The 17,933-nt window shown below is 43.7% G+C and overlaps 1 protein-coding gene across 2 annotated transcripts in view; it reads right to left on the reverse strand.

The window, feature by feature from the left end:
* Nucleotides 1-17,933, reverse strand: part of LOC309524447 (uncharacterized protein) — a 38,123-nt gene that overhangs the window by 13,394 nt on the left and 6,796 nt on the right. The window contains exons 1-2 of one of the 2 annotated variants that reach the window (XM_082242383.1): nt 8,015-8,590; nt 5,263-5,407 (exon numbers count right to left, since the gene is read on the reverse strand). The exons of the other annotated variant lie outside the window; for it this stretch is intronic. The gene's annotated coding sequence lies outside the window, so the exon portion shown is untranslated. Of the gene's footprint in view, nt 1-5,262; nt 5,408-8,014; nt 8,591-17,933 lie in introns of those variants that run through there. 2 annotated transcript variants of the gene reach the window in all.

Here is a 17,933-nt window from a genome sequence, read left to right on the forward strand (position 1 = left end):
ATGGTTTTTAAACATTTTATGTGTCTTTACCTTGTCGTACCACAAATACGCATGCCATCCTAGGGAATTGTTAAACCCTTCCAGATCTAGGACGTCAGTGTTCTTTAGCAACAACCAATCTTTCATCCAGCAGAAGGCTGCAGCTTCATAATATAACCTTAAGTCTGGCAGGGCAAACCCCCCTCTTTCTTTTGCGTCAGTTAGTATTTTAAACTTTATTCGGGGCTTTTTGCCCTGCCAAACAAACTTTGAGATATCCTTCTGCCACTTTCCAAAACATTCCACTCTATCCACGATCTGTAAGGTTTGAAACAAGAACAACATCTCTGGCAAAACATTCATTTTTATAGCTGCTATTCGGCCCAACAAGGAAAGTTTCAGTCTTGACCAAATTTCTAGATCTTTTTTAACTTCAGACCAACATTTTTCATAGTTGTCTTTGAATAAATTCAAATTTTTGGAAGACAAGTTAACCCCCAGGTATTTCACTTTTTTGACCACGTTTAACTCCGTTTCCCTCTGAAACCCATCTGTTTCTGAAGGTGTCAAGTTTTTTCCCAGTACCTTAGTTTTTTGTTTATTCAACTCAAAGCCCGCCACCCGACCAAATTCCTGAATCAGTTCTAAAACTCTTTTTGTACTAGACTCTGGCTCCTGCAAAGTCAAAACCAAGTCATCTGCAAAAGCTTTCAGTTTATATTGTTTCTCTCCGACCTGTACTCCTTGTACCTGCCGGTCCTTCCTGATCATATTCAAGAGCACCTCCAGGACAGAAATAAATAATAAGGGGGAGAGAGGGCACCCTTGCCGTGTTCCTTTTTCAATTTGAAACTCTTCTGTCACCACATTGTTTACTATCAACTTAGCTTTCTGTTCTGAATAGATTGCCTCTAAACCATTTTCAAACCCCCGTCCCACTCCCATCCCTTCCAAGTTCTTCTTCATAAACTTCCAGGAAATATTGTCAAAGGCCTTCTCCACATCAATAAAGATTAACACTGCTTTGGTGTTAATATTAGTTTGCAAGAATTCCAAAATATCAATGATGTTCCTGGTATTGTCAGACAAATGTCTACCCGGGAGAAAGCCTGCCTGGTCCTTATGAATTACTTCATTCAGAACCTTTTTAAATCTATTTGCCAAAATGTCTGCAAATATTTTGTAATCCACATTAAGGAGTGAGATGGGACGGTAGTTCTTTAGCTGAGTCTTTTCAGTTTCCACTTTGGGTATCAATGTAATGAAAGCTTCTTTCCACGTTTCTGGTGCTCTCCCACCGTCCATAATCTGGTTACAAACCTCCATTAGTGGTAATGTCAAATAGTCTTTTAATGTCTTATAATACTTGGAGGTAAGTCCATCAGGGCCTGGAGACTTGCCCAGCTGCATATTCTGAATGGCAACCTCAATTTCCTGTTGTGTTATTCTATGATTCAAGATTGATCTCTTTTCCTGAGAAAGTTCTGGTAGGCCGTTGGCTTTCAAAAATTGGTCCATCTCGAACCCTTCCTCGGGCCCTTGCGTATACAGTTTTTTAAAATATTTCTGGAAACACTTTCTAATTTCACCTGGTTTCTGAATGTTTTTCCCTTCAACCTCTAGATTGGTTACATAGTTCAATTTTTGTCTTTTCTTCAACTGCCATGCTAGCAGTTTTCCACATTTATTTGCTGATTCAAAAGATCTTTGTTTCATTTGTTTAATTTTCCATTCCACTTCTTGGTTTATCAATTTCGTATATTGTGATTGATAAAATTTAATTTCTCTCAAAGTCTCTTTTGATTTTGGGTCTAATCTCAATTTTTTCTCTCCATCTTTTATCTTCTCTAATATCTTATCCTTTTTTCCATTCCAGAGTTTTTTCTTAATCGTGTTCTGTTGTATCAGAAACCCTCTCATTACCGCTTTGCTTGCGTCCCAGATTATTCTCTTTTCCACCGAGGTGTTCAAGTTAATTTCGAAATAGTCCTTTAAAGCTTTTTGGCCCTTCTTTACAATCTATTGATCTCTTAGCAGGTTGTCATTCATTCTCCATCTGAAGGAACCAGCTGGAGTAAGTCTTAATTCCATTTTCAGAGCGTTATGGTCGGAGCAAGTCTTTGGGCAGATTTCCACTCTTACAATCTTAGGTGCCAGCCCTCTAGTTACCCAAATCTGGTCGATTCTTGTCCATGACAGGTGGGCCTCAGAGAAGAATGTTCCCTCCTTACCTAGGGGGTTCCTTGTCCTCCAAGTGTCAATCAAATCCATATTGTCAGTCAATTCAAAAAAGGTTTTAGGTAATCTGCCGTCCTTAGTCAAATTTTGGTTCTGGGACTTGTCCATTAGGGTAGAGACCACCCCATTCATATCTCCCATCATAATGATGTTAGTATAGTCCAGATAGTCCAGCAATGTCTCATGCAGTTTCTTGTAAAATTCCGATTTCCCCTCATTTGGTGTATAAATTCCTAATATCAAAACTTTTTCTCCTTGAATTTGTGTTTCAATTGCCAAAATTCATCCGTGTTCATCTTTAAACAAAATTTTCGGTGACAGATTCTCCTTTGCATAGATCACCACGCCTCTTTTCTTGACTCTATCTGATGAAATAAATTCTTGGCCCAATCTTTTGTTAATCAACACTTTCCTTTGGAGTCTTGTCACGTGTGTTTCCTGCAGACAAATTATATCCAAATGTTCTTTTTTCAAAATATGAAAGATCCTTCTCCTTTTCTCCGGGGAATTTGCGCCATTAATGTTCCAACTATATAGCTGCAGAGACATCCTGGGTCGATCTGTTGTTACTCTATAATGGGGTGTCCTCTTTTTCTTCCGTACCTGAGGCAGAAGGTAATTGTTCTACTCCAGGCAGTGGTTGTGGCCAAAGAGCCGCTATCCCTTTCTGTAGGTCCTCTCCGTGGTCGTGCAGGAACTTCTGGCTATCTTCTTTTGTTTTAATTTTAATTTTCTTTCCTTTATAGGTAAAAGATAAACCTTGAGGGAACTCCCACCTGTAAGGTATCCCGTTGCCTCGCAGTAATCTTGCTAGATCCGTGTATACAGCTCTGAGATCCAAAAGTTGTTTTGGTATATCCTTATAAATTTCCACTCTCTTATCTTGGAACTCAAGTGATTTCTTAAAGTGAAGGTCCAATATTTTGTCTCTCTCCTGTTTAGATCTCAAAATGATCAAACAGTCCCTGGGTCTGTCCTTCCTTGTTACTCTTCCCAATCTAAATGCAGTTATTATTTTAAAGTCCTGATCAACTTTTATACCCCAGAACTTAGAGAACTCCACTGTCAAGTAACCAATCAGATCTTCTTTCTCAAGTTCTGGGATAAGACAGAGTCTCAAATTATTTTCCCGATTTCTCAATTCGACCATAGACAGGTAGGCTTGCTGGTCACTGATGTGTCTATGAAGTGGCCTTACTTCCCCTTTTATTTCCTCAATTTTTTGATTTGCTTGGTCAGCTTTCAAATTGGCGGCTTCGGCCAATTTCCGATTCTCAGATGCTATATCTTTAAGATTTCCAATTGCTTGTGAATGTTGTGTCACTTGTTCAGTAAGTTTTGTAATGGAGGATGTGGCTAAATCAATTTTTGCCGTCTGATCATCCACCTTCTTGTTTAAAATTGCGAATTGATCTAACATCTCTTTTAGTATGGTAGACTCAGATCCTCCTGCAGCCATATCCTCTGTTGTAGTCTGTCCAGCTTCCTCTAATACAGCTGGAACGGATGATCTGCGTGTTTGAGTTGTCAAAGTTGTTTGCACAAGTTGTCCTTTCCCTGCTTTCGCTTTTGCAGCCCTTGTTTTCGGTTGGCCACTCATTCCACACCTGTCTATGGCTCAAGGTCAAACTATCAATCTTCCCATGGGAAAGACAGTCCCTCAATATACCAAAGAAAACCGCAGAGAGTCAAAATAAAATTTGTTCCCAGGCACTTGTAAATCCAAAACTCCACTAGAGGGAGTATTATTGCAATTCAGAAAGGAAAGAAAGAAATTTGTCCGCCATTAAAGTCCCTGCAGTCCCAAGAAGTTTAACAACAGAAGTTTAACAACAGTCCTTTTTCTCTTTAAAACTTACAGAGCGTTCGCAGGTTGCCACAAAGTCTCTCCAAAAGGTGTCTGCTACAGTTCTTTAAATGTATCCTCAATAAGCACCCAAAATGTATCAATTTCCACTTTAGATACAGTTCCCGCAGCAACAGTTCTCTTTCCCCCTGCCAGCCCGATACTTGGCACTTTAAATTTTTGTAATCCAACAAGGAGGAGAGGATTCCCAGTTTAAATCAATGCCATGAAAAAAGAAGAAAAACTTGCCTTTACCCTTTCGGTTGCCAATTTCATTAGCGCACGATATTTCCAATTTTTATGTCCCTTTAAATTGCTTCCAGCTGTCAGTTTCTTTGCCTTTGATCTTTAAGCAGTGCGGAAAGACGGACTTCCTTTTTTCGTCCCCCGCTTTCAGCCAAATTCCCGAATTTGTAATCCAAAAGAGAGTAATCCTTACTCACGAGTAGATGGTTTGTAATCCAATTCAAAGGAAGAAAGGTCAGCGCTCATCAGCAGCAGCCGCGCGGCTTCACTCCCGCAGAAAGAGCGATGAACTCACAGCACCGCTTCCCCTCCATGCTTCCGGAGCCCCTTACGGGGTCCCTTCTTCGTTTCGGGGGTCGCTCCAGGTGCCCGCCGAGTCCCACGGCCACGAGCTCACTCTACTCGTGGTTTTTCTTAATGGATCGTCGCTGTGCCGTAGCGTACGATCCTTTTCTGCGGAGCCCCTCTTCAGAGACTGAAGAGGACCGCCATTGCCGTTTCGCGCCGCCCCCGGAAGCCGAAAAGAAACTTATTTTGAAAGCATGGACAACCCCCCGCCCCCGCTACTGGCTAGAACATTGCAGTTAACTATTTTTTCCAGTTCCCCCGACTCAGCCGCTGAGGAGCTGTCTCCAAGGGAGGAAAGTGCCAGCACATCAGATTTATTATTTCCTTCAAATGTTAGCAAGACACTGGGGGAGAAATGGGACAGAGGTCAGCTTTGGATTTCTAAAATCTAAGCATTTTAGTTCTGCTGAAGCCTTGAAGCCTTAGCTATTAAAAACCAGTTAGATACATGGATATATGGATACATATGGATATATATGATTATATAGAAATCATAAGGGTAAAATTATTCCAGGTGGTCTTGCCACATGGGGAAAACTGGGGTTTGGTTTTGACAGCTCCCCAACTCCTTCCAGGTGAAAATAACAATTCTTGGGGTGCCCTACCTTAAAGTGCTTTCCAACTTTGCTGGAGTCTAGCCCTGCGGATGCTGGATTGATCAGAAAACGCGAGACGGCAGGCAAGCAATGAGGAAGCAAATCAGTGGCCAGAAGGGCTGATCATTTATTTGTGCAACAAAGGTCTCAATCTCTAAGGAGAGCAAAAAAAGAAAAGGTCCAGGACAAAGATTACGTGAATTTTTAATAGTTCCCACAACACATTTATCATAGTGTCATCAATACATCACAGGTATGTCCAGGAAGAGGAGTGGTGTTGGGCAGAAATCTGTGATCCAGACATGCCCATGTCAATCACACCTTGTTTCAACATGCATCTAACACAAGGAAAAGAAAATATCATCACTGAGGTCCACACCAATTGAGTGTCAAAAACAGTAAAGCATTAAATATTAACAACTTCCCTAAACAGAGCTGCCTTCAGATGTCTTTTAAAAATAAGATAGCTGCTTATTTCCTTGACATCTGATGGGAGGGCGTTCCATAGGGCAAGCGCAACTACCCAGAAGGCGCTCTGTCTGGTTCCCTGTAACCTCACTTCTCGCAATGAGGGAACCGCCAGAAGGCCCTCGGCGCTGGATCTCAGTGTCCAGGTTGAACGATGGATGTGGAGACGCTCCTTCAGGTATACAGGACTGAGGCCGTTTAGGGCTTGAAAGGTCAGCACTGTAGCAGGAACCCCCCCCCCAATCATTCAGTTTGTACAAACTTCACACACATTCACACTCACACACTACACACGCCACACTTCTGTTATAAATTCATAGAAAAATCAACCATACATCGGATTTGCAGTGTTCCATTTTTATTTTACTCCATATGACAAGGACTATCAAAGGGGGGTGGCTTGGTTCTGGTCAGCCATAATCCCTTCACCATCCCAGCACATCCACAGGAGCCCTGCCCAGTTGCTATGTCAACCCTGATGATCCCAGACAGAAGACCATCAAGATCACAAAGAACTTGCATATGGGAGTGGATTCAGCACCAACAAAGGACAATGATCAGATCTTCCCTCTGGGGGCAGGAAACTGCAAACTCCCCTTTGTCTCCTGGAAGTGACTCATGGGCAGGGGGAAAGGAGGAACCTGCCAGGTGACAGGACACTCAGGTTACCACCACAACTCCTTCCTCAACCCCTCCTTTCTGTGATGAAGGTGTGATGTTTCTGGGGGTGGGCTTGACCTAGAGGGTGGCAATTTCAAAAGTCTTTATAAGACTTTGCACACCATTTTTCTTTGTCTTTCCTCTCTCTTGCAAATGAGGGGAACACCCTGTTGCAACAGTTCAATAAAGGCCAAGCCTACAGGCAGGCTGCTGTTTTGCTCCAAGTTATAACTGGTTGGTGTCTTTGTTTTGTCCAAGGGAGCACCAACACTTTGAATTGTGCTCAGAAATGTATTCAAATATTCCTCTGCAGTAAAGAAGGCAAATGGAAGCCTTCCCATTGTCTTTGTGCTTACAAATACTGCCTTAAGGAGGGATGAACAGGGTGAGCCTGTGACCTGGATTCAGGAACTAAAGTATTTACCATCACAAAAGAATGCCCAGGCTGCCCAGGTAATGCAGCTAGTGACCATTAACAGGTATCCTTGGGGACAGGTTTTCTGCTGTAGACCGCCTCCTGTGATCTATTCCTGCTGTAGACAGTCTCCTTCTGTATGATATTGGGGGGGTGGTCTTGGGTGGGCAATTTCAAAAGACTATATAAGGCCTTGCACACCTCCCTCCTGGTTGTGGTGAGGGGGGGGGGGACACTGTTGCAATAAAGATCAGGCTTACTAGCCGCTTTGCTTCTCCATATTCTCTGCTTGGCCTCTGTTATTTTCTCCTACCTATATGGAACCCACTTAAGGACTATATGGGCTCTTGGATACCCCATAAGGGGAAAGGAGCAGGTTTTCCTTATAACAAAGGTCGTAAGACTATGTTTGGTTGGCACGCTTATTTATGGCAGGATAAAACTAAAACACACAAGAGCTCTATGAATCAGGTTATTCAGAAAATCCTTTTTACAGTATGGGATAAATATAATAATATGCTGGAAAGAAAAACACCTCTTTGGCTCCAACCCACAAAAGCAACAGCTTTTTTAAAAAATGCAATACGGAAGAAGCAATGGGCAACTTACAGAGATCTTTTGGACTTTTCGGAAGAAGAAATAAAACTGAATAAACAGGATGAGGTGGGAGGTGTGGTGGCGGATTGGTTTCAATACCATCAAATCATCTTGTTTGGACAAGATGAAGGGAGAGGCTCACAGTTTGGAAGAGATATTATTGAGAGGAAAGAGAAAGTGTTTCCCAAATTTCAGGCAGAAAACTGTCCAATCTGAAGAAGTGTGCATGCACACGAAAGCTCATCCCCAGAACAAGCTCAGCTGGTCTCTTGGGGACCCAGCCAGGCGCCCCACGACCCCAGGGAGAATGGGGGGCCTCAGTCCCACCCCCAGCCCTGCTTGGGGTCCTCATTCCCCTTCCCGCCAAGGCCTCGGGGGGGGGGCAGGGCAGCTGAGCATCTCTCGGCCCCCCAGGGAAGAGAAAGGGGAGTCTGGCGGTGCTGCTGCTGCTGCCCAGGAGATCTTGCAGGTGTTGGGTCCCCCCCCCTTCCCCCCTGGGTCGGGGCCTGGATCGGGGCCCCTGTCGACGGGCGACCCCAGGGAGGGCGCTTTCCTTGGGGGGGTCTCTTTGTCCTCCCCCCTTATCCCCCCTTCTATTCCCCCCCTTCTCTCCCTCTTTACCACTTGGTCCTCCGCCTCCCTGGCTCCAGATTAGTCCGCTTTCCTTGTCTACAATAGAAAGGGCGGCGGCGACGGGGGGGGGGGACTCTTCAGCGACGCCCCTCCTCCCCTTTCCTGGAAACTTCCGGCGCATTCAGCAGCGACAGTTCCGGTTCCTTTTGGGATGCGCTTGCCCCTAGAGCTACGTCTATAGAGCAGCCCCTTCCTGTGTTGGGATGGGAAGAGGACGGGACGGCGCTGCCTCGGGGGCTCCATGGGGGCCTGGCCCCCCTCCTTCCTCCTCCCCACAGCCGGGGTCGAGATGGCTGCGGGGGGGGCATCATATCTGGGGGTGACCTGGGTTTGCGGGGAGAGAAGGAGGTGGTTGTCAATCTGCAAAGAGGGAGGCTGGGAGGGGAGAGGCTGAGTGAGAAGGAGGGAAGGGCTGCCCCTCCCCCTGTGGGTCAGGAGAGTGGGGGAGGGGCGGACCCAGGGAAGCCCAGGGGGGTCCCTCCTCCCCCCCCAGCCCAGGGGGGGGGGGTCCTCTGTGAAGCCCAGAGATGGACCCAGCCTCGGGGGGGGGGGGAAGAGACATGGGGCTGCCTGAGAGAGAAGGGGCGCTTCCTCTCCTCCCTCCCCCCAGGCTCTCCTGCGCCCAGAGACCCCCTTGGCCCGGCTGCCCCCTCGCCAGGCAGGGAGAAGAGGGTGGGGTCCCCTTCCGCCATGAGAGGAGTGCAATGGGGTTGTGAGGGGGGGGGGAGAGAGAGACCCCTTTCTGCTCCCCTCCCAAGAGGGTCCCCGTCGTGTCTCTGAGGGGCGAGAGAGGAGGCGCCCCTCCCCCCCCGCTGCTTCTTCTTCCCCTCAACGGCTTTTCCCGCCTTTTCCCAACTTCCCGCCCTTCGGGATCTCAGCCTCGCCTCAGTTTCAGGCGCCGAGGAGGAGGAGGCAGATTCCCCGGGATCCCTGCTCTATGAGGGGATTTCTTCTCATTCGCCCTGATTTCTGCTCAGATATCTTGCTTTTGGAGCTTCTCTGGAAAGAAGGCTGTATAAAAAGCCCCTCACCACCGCCCGCTTCCCATACAGTATGTAAAAGTCTGATTTCTTCCCATTTGCTGTGTATAATTCTTTTTTTTTTTAATAAATTTTTTATTGGTTTTACAAAAGTTTTTTATAACAAACATATAAAAAGACAAACAAACAAACATAATTTCATAATATCTTTTCTTAAACTTCTTTTCTCAGACTCCCCCATACCGCCCCTTTCTGCATCCCCATGTCCATAGTTTTATAGCAACTTATAGATGTTTTTCCCCCCAACCTAATTCATCTTAATCCTTTCTTTAATCTAATCTTACATCACTGCAACCCTTTCTTTCTGAAAACCTCGACATTCTAACATTCATCAAGTTTGTAATAGTCCTTGAGATAAATTTTAAATTTCTTCCAGTCTTCTTCCGCAGTCTCCTTTCCCTGATCACGGATTCTGCCTGTCATCTCAGCCAATGTCATATAGTCCATCACTTTCATCTGCCACTCTTCCAAGGTGGGTAGATCTTGTGTCTTCCAATACTTTGCGATGAGTATTCTTGCTGCTGTTGTAGCATACATAAAAAAAGTTCTATCCCCTTTTAACACCAATTGGCCGACAATGCCCAAGAGAAAGGCCTCTGGTTTCTTAAGGAAAGTATATTTAAATACCTTTTTCATTTCATTATATATCATTTCCCAGAAAGCCTTAATCTTCGGGCATGTCCACCAAAGATGATAAAAAGTACCTTCAGTTTCCTTGCATTTCCAACATTTGTTATCAGGCAAATGGTAAATTTTTGCTAGCTTGACTGGGGTCATGTACCACCTATAGATCATTTTCATAACATTTTCCTTTAAGGCATTACATGCCGTAAATTTAATACCGGTGTTCCACAACCTTTCCCAGTCAGCAAACATAATATTATGACCAATGTCCTGTGCCCACTTAATCATAACTGATTTAACTGTTTCATCTTGTGTATTCCATTTCAACAGCAAATTATACATTCTTGACAAATTCTTAGTATTGGGTTCTAACAGTTCTGTCTCTAGTTTTGATTTTTCCACCTGGAAGCCAATTTTCCTGTCTTGTTTATAAACCTCCATTATTTGATAATAATGGAGCCAGTCTCGTACTATAGGTTTCAGTTTTTCATGGCTCTGTAGTTTCAGTTTGTCTCCGTCCTGTTCCAAAATCTCCCAATACTTTGGCCATCCGGCCTCCATATTGAGTTTCTTCAATGCCTTAGCCTCCAAGGGTGATACCCATCTAGGGGTTTTGTTTTCCAACAAATCTCTATATCTTATCCAAACATTAAACAACACTTTTCTGACAATGTGGCTTTTAAAGGCCGTATGCGCTTTGATTTTGTCATACCATAAATATGCATGCCAACCAAATGTGTTATTGAAACCTTCTAAATCCACTATGGCAAGTTCTTAAAGAAATGGGAGTGCCTGATCACCTCATCTGTCTCCTGCGAAATCTCTATGTGGGACAAGAAGCTACAGTTAGAACTGGATATGGAACAACTGATTGGTTCCAAATTGGGAAAGGAGTACGGCAAGGCTGTATATTGTCTCCCTGCTTATTTAACTTATATGCAGAATTCATCATGCGAAAGGCTGGGCTGGATGAATCCCAAGCCGGAATTAAGATTGCCGGAAGAAATATCAACAACCTCAGATATGCAGATGACACAACCTTGATGGCAGAAAGTGAAGAGGAATTAAAGAACCTTTTAATGAGGGTGAAAGAGGAGAGCGCAAAATATGGTCTGAAGCTCAACATCAAAAAAACGAAGATCATGGCCACTGGGCCCATCACCTCCTGGCAAATAGATGGGGAAGAAATGGAGGCAGTGAGAGATTTTACTTTCTTGGGCTCCATGATCAGTGCAGATGGTGACAGCAGTCACGAAATTAAAAGACGCCTGCTCCTTGGGAGAAAGGTGATGGCAAACCTAGACAACATCTTAAAAAGCAGAGACATCACCTTGCCAACAAAGGTCCGTATAGTAAAAGCCATGGTTTTCCCAGTAGTGATGTATGGAAGTGAGAGCTGGACCATAAAGAAGGCTGATCGCCGAAGAATTGATGCTTTTGAATTATGGTGCTGGAGGAGACTCTTGAGAGTCCCATGGACTGCAAGAAGATCAAACCTCTCCATTCTGAAGGAAATCAGCCCTGAGTGCTCACTGGAAGGACAGATCGTGAAGTTGAGGCTCCAATACTTTGGCCACCTCATGAGAAGAGAGGACTCCCTGGAAAAGACCCTGATGTTGGGAAAGATGGAGGGCACAAGGAGAAGGGGACGACAGAGAATGAGATGGTTGGATGGTGTTCTTGAAGCTACTAGCATGAGTTTGATCAAACTGCGGGAGGCAGTGGAGGACAGAAGTGCCTGGCGTGCTCTGGTCCATGGGGTCACGAAGAGTCGGACACGACTAAACGACTAAACAACAACAACAAATCCAAGATATCTGTATTCTCGAGGAGCATCCACTCTTTCAGCCAGCAAAACGCTGCTGCTTCATAATACAGTTTTAAGTCCGGCAGGGCAAATCCCCCTCTTTCTTTTGCATCTGTGAGTATTTTAAATTTTATTCTGGGCTTTTTGCCCTGCCAGACAGATTTCGTAATATCTTTCTGCCACCTCTTGAAACAGTCCATCTTGTCAATAATCTGCAAGGTTTGAAACAAAAATAACATTCTAGGCAATACATTCATCTTAATAACTGCAATTCGGCCTAACATTGACAATTTCAAGTTTGACCATATTTCTAAGTCTTTTTTAATTTCTGACCAACATTTTTCATAGTTATCCTTATACAAATTCAGGTTTTTAGATGTCAAATACACCCCTAGATATATCACCTTCTTAACCACCGTCAGACCTGTCTCTTCTTGAAACTTCTCCTTCTCCATATCTGTTAAGTTTTTCCCTAAGACTTTAGTTTTTTGTTTATTCAACTTAAATCCAGCTACCTGTCCAAATTGTTGAATTATTTCTAGCACCCTTTTCGTACTAGTGTTTGGCTCTTGCAAAGTCAATACAAGATCATCTGCGAATGCTCTTAATTTGTAATGTTTAACTCCGACCTGTACCCCTTTAACCTGCTGGTCCTCTCCAATCATGTTCAGCAACACCTCCAGAACCGAAATGAAAAGCAATGGGGAAATTGGGCACCCTTGTCGTGTTCCTTTTTCTATCTTGAGTTCCTCAGTTATTACATTATTTACAATCAACTTAGCTTTTTGTTCAGAATATATTGCACCCATACCATTCTCAAATCCTTGCCCTACCCCCATCCCATGAAGATTCTTTTTCATAAAACTCCAAGAAATATTGTCAAAGGCTTTCTCCGCGTCCACAAATATCAAAACTGCTTTAGTGTTTATGTTCACCTCTAACTTTTCCAAAATGTCTATTATATTCCTAACATTGTCTGATAGGTGTCTCTTTGGGAGAAAGCCTGCTTGGTCCTTATGAATCTTCTCCATCAGCACTTTTTTAAATCTTTTTGCTAAAATGTCTGCAAAAATTTTGTAATCCACATTAAGTAATGATATTGGGCGGTAGTTCTTCAGTTGAGTCTTTTCAGTCTCTGTCTTTGGTATGAGTGATATATACGCTTCTTTCCACGATTCAGGTGCCTTTTTCCCCTCTAAGATCTCATTACAAACTTCCTTTAACGGTTGTATCAACCATTCCTTCAAAGATTTGTAGTATCTGGAAGTCAGTCCGTCAGGCCCTGGAGATTTGCCCAGTTGCATGTCCTGAATGGCACCCTCTATCTCTTGTTCTGTTATTCTCTGGTTTAAATCCACCTTGCTTTGATGAGAGATTTTTTGTAATCCATATTTATTAAGGAATTTATCTATATCCTCTTCATTTTGTGGTCCTTGGGAATAAAGTTTTTTAAAATAGCTCAAAAAGCAATTTCTAATCTCATTGGGTTTGGATATATTCTTTCCGTCCACTTCTAGGCTTGTAACTGTATTTAGTTTCTGCCTTTTCTTTAATTGCCATGCCAAAAGTTTACCACATTTATCTGCCGATTCAAATGTCTTTTGTTTCATTTGCTTTATCTTCCATTCTATCTCTTGGTTCATCAATTCTATATATTGTGTTTGATATAACTTAATCTTCCATTCTATCTCTTGGTTCATCAATTCTATATATTGTGTTTGATATAACTTAATCTCTCTCAATATCTCCTGGGACTTTGGTTTTGATCTTAATTTTTTCTCTCCTTCCTTTATCTTTTCCAGGATCTTTTCCTTTTTCTCATTCTGTTTTCTCTTCCTTATTGAATTTTGTTGAATCAAAAATCCTCGCATCACTGCTTTACTTGCGTCCCAGATCACTCTTTTTTCCACATCGCCCTTTAGATTTATTTCAAAGTAGTCCTTTAGAGTTTTTTGGGCCTTCATGTGGATCTCCTTATCTTGAAACAGGGTGTCATTCATCCTCCATCTAAACTGACCAGTTAATGTAGGTTTCATTTCCATCTTCACGGCATTATGGTCGGAGCAGGTTTTTGGGCAGATTTCTACCCTCTTAATCTTCGGAGCCATTCCACTAGTAACCCAAATTTGATCAATTCTGGTCCAGGTCATCTTTGCTTGGGAGAAGAAGGTTCCCTCTCTCTCCAGAGGGTTCCTTGTTCTCCAAATGTCTATTAAGTCCATGTTTTCCGTCATTTCAAAAAAAGTCTTCGGAAGTCTCCCTTCCTTGGTAACTGTCAGTCTTTGTGTCTTATCCATATTTGTAGAGACCACACCATTCATATCTCCCATAATTATCATATTATAATCCAAATAGTCCATCAAAGTTTCATGAAGTTTCTTGAAGAATTCTGCCTTGCCTTCATTTGGTGCATAGATCCCCACTATCAAAAATTTTTCTCCTTGTACTTGTATCTCCACTGCCAAATATCTTCCTTGTTCATCTTTAAACATCATTTTTGGGGCCCACTTCTCTTTTACATAGATCACGACTCCTCTTTTTTTCACTTTGTCTGACGAAATGAATTCTTGTCCCAGTCTTTTGTTTATAAGTAGTCTCCTGTGAGCTCTAGTTATGTGGGTTTCTTGTAAACATATCAGATCCAGTTGTTCTCTGTTCAAAATATGAAAGACTTGCCGTCTCTTCAAAGGCATGTTCAGCCCATTACAATTCCAGCTAAGGAATTGCAGGGTCATCTTGTTATTTTTCTGATATTCCTCCAACAGCTCCCAGTTGTTGTTCTTCCTCTGTTGGTGGTGGCAGGTTCTGTCCAAATGATAGGTTCAGAATGTCTAGTGCTCTCTTCTGTTCTGCAATTGGGTCCACAGTTCCCTTCTGTAAATCCTCTCGATTTCTTTCCAAGAACCTCTCTTTGTCCTGTATCGTCTTTATTTTCACCTTCTTTCCCTTATAGTCAAAAGACAGTCCCTGTGGGAATTCCCACCTGAAGAGGATGATGTTCTTCTTCAGCAGATAAACCAAATCCTTGTAGAAAGCTCTCAAGTCCAAAATATGTTTAGGAATATCTTTAAAGATCTGTATCGGTGAGTTTCCAATTTGTAGGGCCTTTTCAAAATGTAGCCTTAAAATTTTATCTCTTTCCTCCTTCGATCTCAGGGTGATCAAACAGTCCCTCGGTGCCTTTCTGTTCTGTCTTTTGCCCAGTCTGAATGCTGTTGTAATCTTAAATTCGTCCTCCTCTAAATCTTCCCAGCAATCAGCAAACTCTTGTGTTAAAAAGTCCATAAGATTGTCTCCTTCATTCTCTGGAATTGATCGTAGTTTCAAATTCCTTTCTTTTCTTTGTAGTTCCCACAATGCCAGGGTTACGTCGTGGTCGTGCACCTTTTTGGCGATCGGTTCTAATTTTTCTTGAGTATCTCCAGCAATAGTTCTAGCTTCTTCTGCAATTTTGCGTGTTGCGGAATTTTCTTGCGTAAGCCTGTTAATAGATTCTGTATTCAAATCCAATCTTGTTGTTAGTTCTGTCAGTTTCTGTGAGTTTTCTGTCAATTTCTTGGTATTTTCTGCAGTCTGCTTTGTTAAGTTCTCCAAAGATTGGTTTATCTTAAGCAGAGCTTGCGACACTGCATCCATGGAGGCGGCTGTCCCTTTTTCTTGTCCTGTTGTTACTGTAGGGGTTATACCTGAGATCGAGCCTCTTTTCTTTTGTTGCTGTTGCTGTTGTTGAAGTTGTCTTGTCTTGGCTCTCGTACTTATCTCATCTGCTGGGCCACTCATATCCCAAGGTCGTTTCCCACGGGAGCCGTCTGCTGGAGGAAAATTCCACCGTCCCAGGCTGTAGCAACTTTTAATTTACCCTCTAGAGGGAGCAAATCAAAATGTCCACGTACGAAGACAAAGAATGTTTAAAAACAAGTATATCAGGAGACTTCTAAATGTGTATTGCAACACTTTTCCAGTAGATACAGTCTCAGCCTTCTCTAATATATTGTAACAGCAAAGTCCAAAAACTTTGTAACAGGCAGAACTTCCACTATGTAACTTTCACAGGAATTTAAAATCAGTTCAGTGTCCTGTTATCTTATAGGCAGTCCGTTTCAGGTTGGGGGCTGCAGAAGATTTCCTTTTTCTTTAAATTGGTCATGCAGCTCATAAAGTCCCTTTTTCCTCCCCTCTGCCCTGCAAGCTAGGGGGGATATCCAAAGTCCAGATGTCAGATTTAAGCAGTTAAAAACAGTGTCCCATGCGGATGCAGCTTATTAACTTTCGTTGCTTTAGTTATCATGCAGTCAGGGGGAGGGAGACTTCCTTAATTTTCGCCTTCCCCGTTTTCAGCCTAATTTCAAGTACTTTTGTATCGGATAGAGGTTCAATCTTACTCACGGGTTTTTTCAGTCCAAATTTTACAGGAAGGAATCGGCGCTCTCCACTAATGGCGACGCGGCTTCACCCTGCGGGCTGGGTGACGATTCTCAGCACCGCGCTCCCCCGTTGTCGTTCCGGAGCCTTTAAAAAGGCTCTTTCTGCGGTAAAGGGGGGGCGCTTTGGGTGCCCACCGAATCTCCTTGTTCACAGGCGTCCGCGCCTGTGATTTTAGGGGTCCCCCACTTGCCGTAGCGGGTCAGACCCGAACTCGCAGAGCCGTCCTCCTCCGGAGCTCGGAAAGAGGACCGCCATTAGCGCTGGCGCCGACCAGAAGTCTCTGCTGTGTATAATTCTTCCACCAGGACTGTAATTCTTCCCTCACTGCCCTTAAATAGCTGCTTGGGGTCTAGTTTGGGGCCTGCATAAAGAACCTCGTCTCTTTTTTCCTTTTAGCTGTAGGTATAAATTCAAGGCCAAAAGCCTTATTGATACACAATCTTCCATCCAGAGCCTGCTTACTCAGGAGTAAGTCCTACTCTGCTCCCAGTTCTGGCAGTTCTGCTAGCAGGAGGCCAAAGGACCCAGAGTGGTTTGCAACCAGGTGGTTTCCAAATGCTGCCCCTTTTGATACGTTTCCATTTATTCTTTTGCGTGGGGACTGGCCAGATTGAAACCCCCCCACCCCATTCAAAAGAAAGACTAGCAAAAGATTTCAAAGGCGGAATTTCCAAAAGATGGCACTTTGTCCTGAATTTAAGACAAGTGAATCAAAAAATCATGGGCTTTTTTGGCGTTTATTTGGGCCTTGTTTAAAAAAAAAGCTCTACAATTTTGGGCTTGTCCTGGTTTTTACTTTTTGAAATATGGCAACCCTAATTATTCTGGGCTCTGCTTTAGAGTTCGGTTGGTAGAGCATGAGACTCTGAATCTATGGGTCGGGGGTTTGAGCCCCACTTTGGGCAAAATATTCCTGCATTGCAGGGGGCTGGACTAGATGACCCTCGTGGTCCCTTCCAACTCTGCAATTCTAGGATTCTACCATGTGTAGAGGAAAGATCGCCCTCTTGTGGGCAGTGGAGGAATGATGTAATGTTGGTTGGTGGGAACTGTTCTTGAGTGTTGCCTTGTCACTCACATGCAACAGCACAACAGTCCTGTGAAAGGAAGGGGGGAGCATTTCTGCAGGCTGATGTCCATCCATCCAGCTGCCCAGGCCCCAGCACCTCCCCCTAACAGTGAAGGGTCCCAGTCTGGAAATCCTCCCTTCCTGCTGGAGATGAGGCAGTGAGGGACTCCAGACAGACAGAGGCGCCCTTGCTCTGGAATTCCCTTGCCAGCAGGGAGGCTTCAAAAGCCCCCCCCCCAATGCCTCCCCCTTCCCTCATTTACTATGGAGACTTTTCATCTTGTGGTTTGGTCATTTCAAATCCAGATTTTCTCTCTCTCCCTGCAATTTTAATACTGTTGTTGGTTTCCTTGTTTAAATTATTCTATTTACTAGTGATATTTCACATAGCGTTTGTGAATGCAAAGCAGTTGTGGCTCCTGGATAGAAATCTGTGATCCAGACATGGCCTAGTCAATCACACCTTGTTTCAACATCCATCTAACACAAGGAAAAGAAAATCCCCCCATCATTTAGCCCGGACACTGAGGTCCACTTCCGAGGGTCTTCTGGCAGTTCCCTCATAATTACAGGGAACCAGGCAGAGGGCCTTCTTGGTAGTGGCGCCCTCCCTGTGGAACACACGCCCCCATAATAATTTATTATTATTATTATCATCATCATCATCAGATGTCAAAGAGAGAAAGTAACTTTTGGAAGACCTCTGAAGGCCTTCAGGGAAGTTCTTAATGTTTGACATTTTACATGTTCCTTTGTCATAGAACCAAGCTGGCACCATCCATTGGTTCTGGCAGGGTTCTAGTTCATGGTCAACAAGATTAAACAGATGCACGTTGGGCTGATGAGGTGGAGGTGAGGGACCAGGAGTGAGACCTTGGGGTCATGTTAGGTAACTCTGGGAAATTGTTGACCCTGTGTGCACTGGCTCGGGAAACTGCAAAT

The sequence above is a fragment of the Podarcis vaucheri genome (genome assembly GCF_965113315.1).
Source record: "Podarcis vaucheri genome assembly, contig: HAP1_SCAFFOLD_211, whole genome shotgun sequence".
Taxonomy (NCBI): Eukaryota; Metazoa; Chordata; class Lepidosauria; order Squamata; family Lacertidae; genus Podarcis; species Podarcis vaucheri.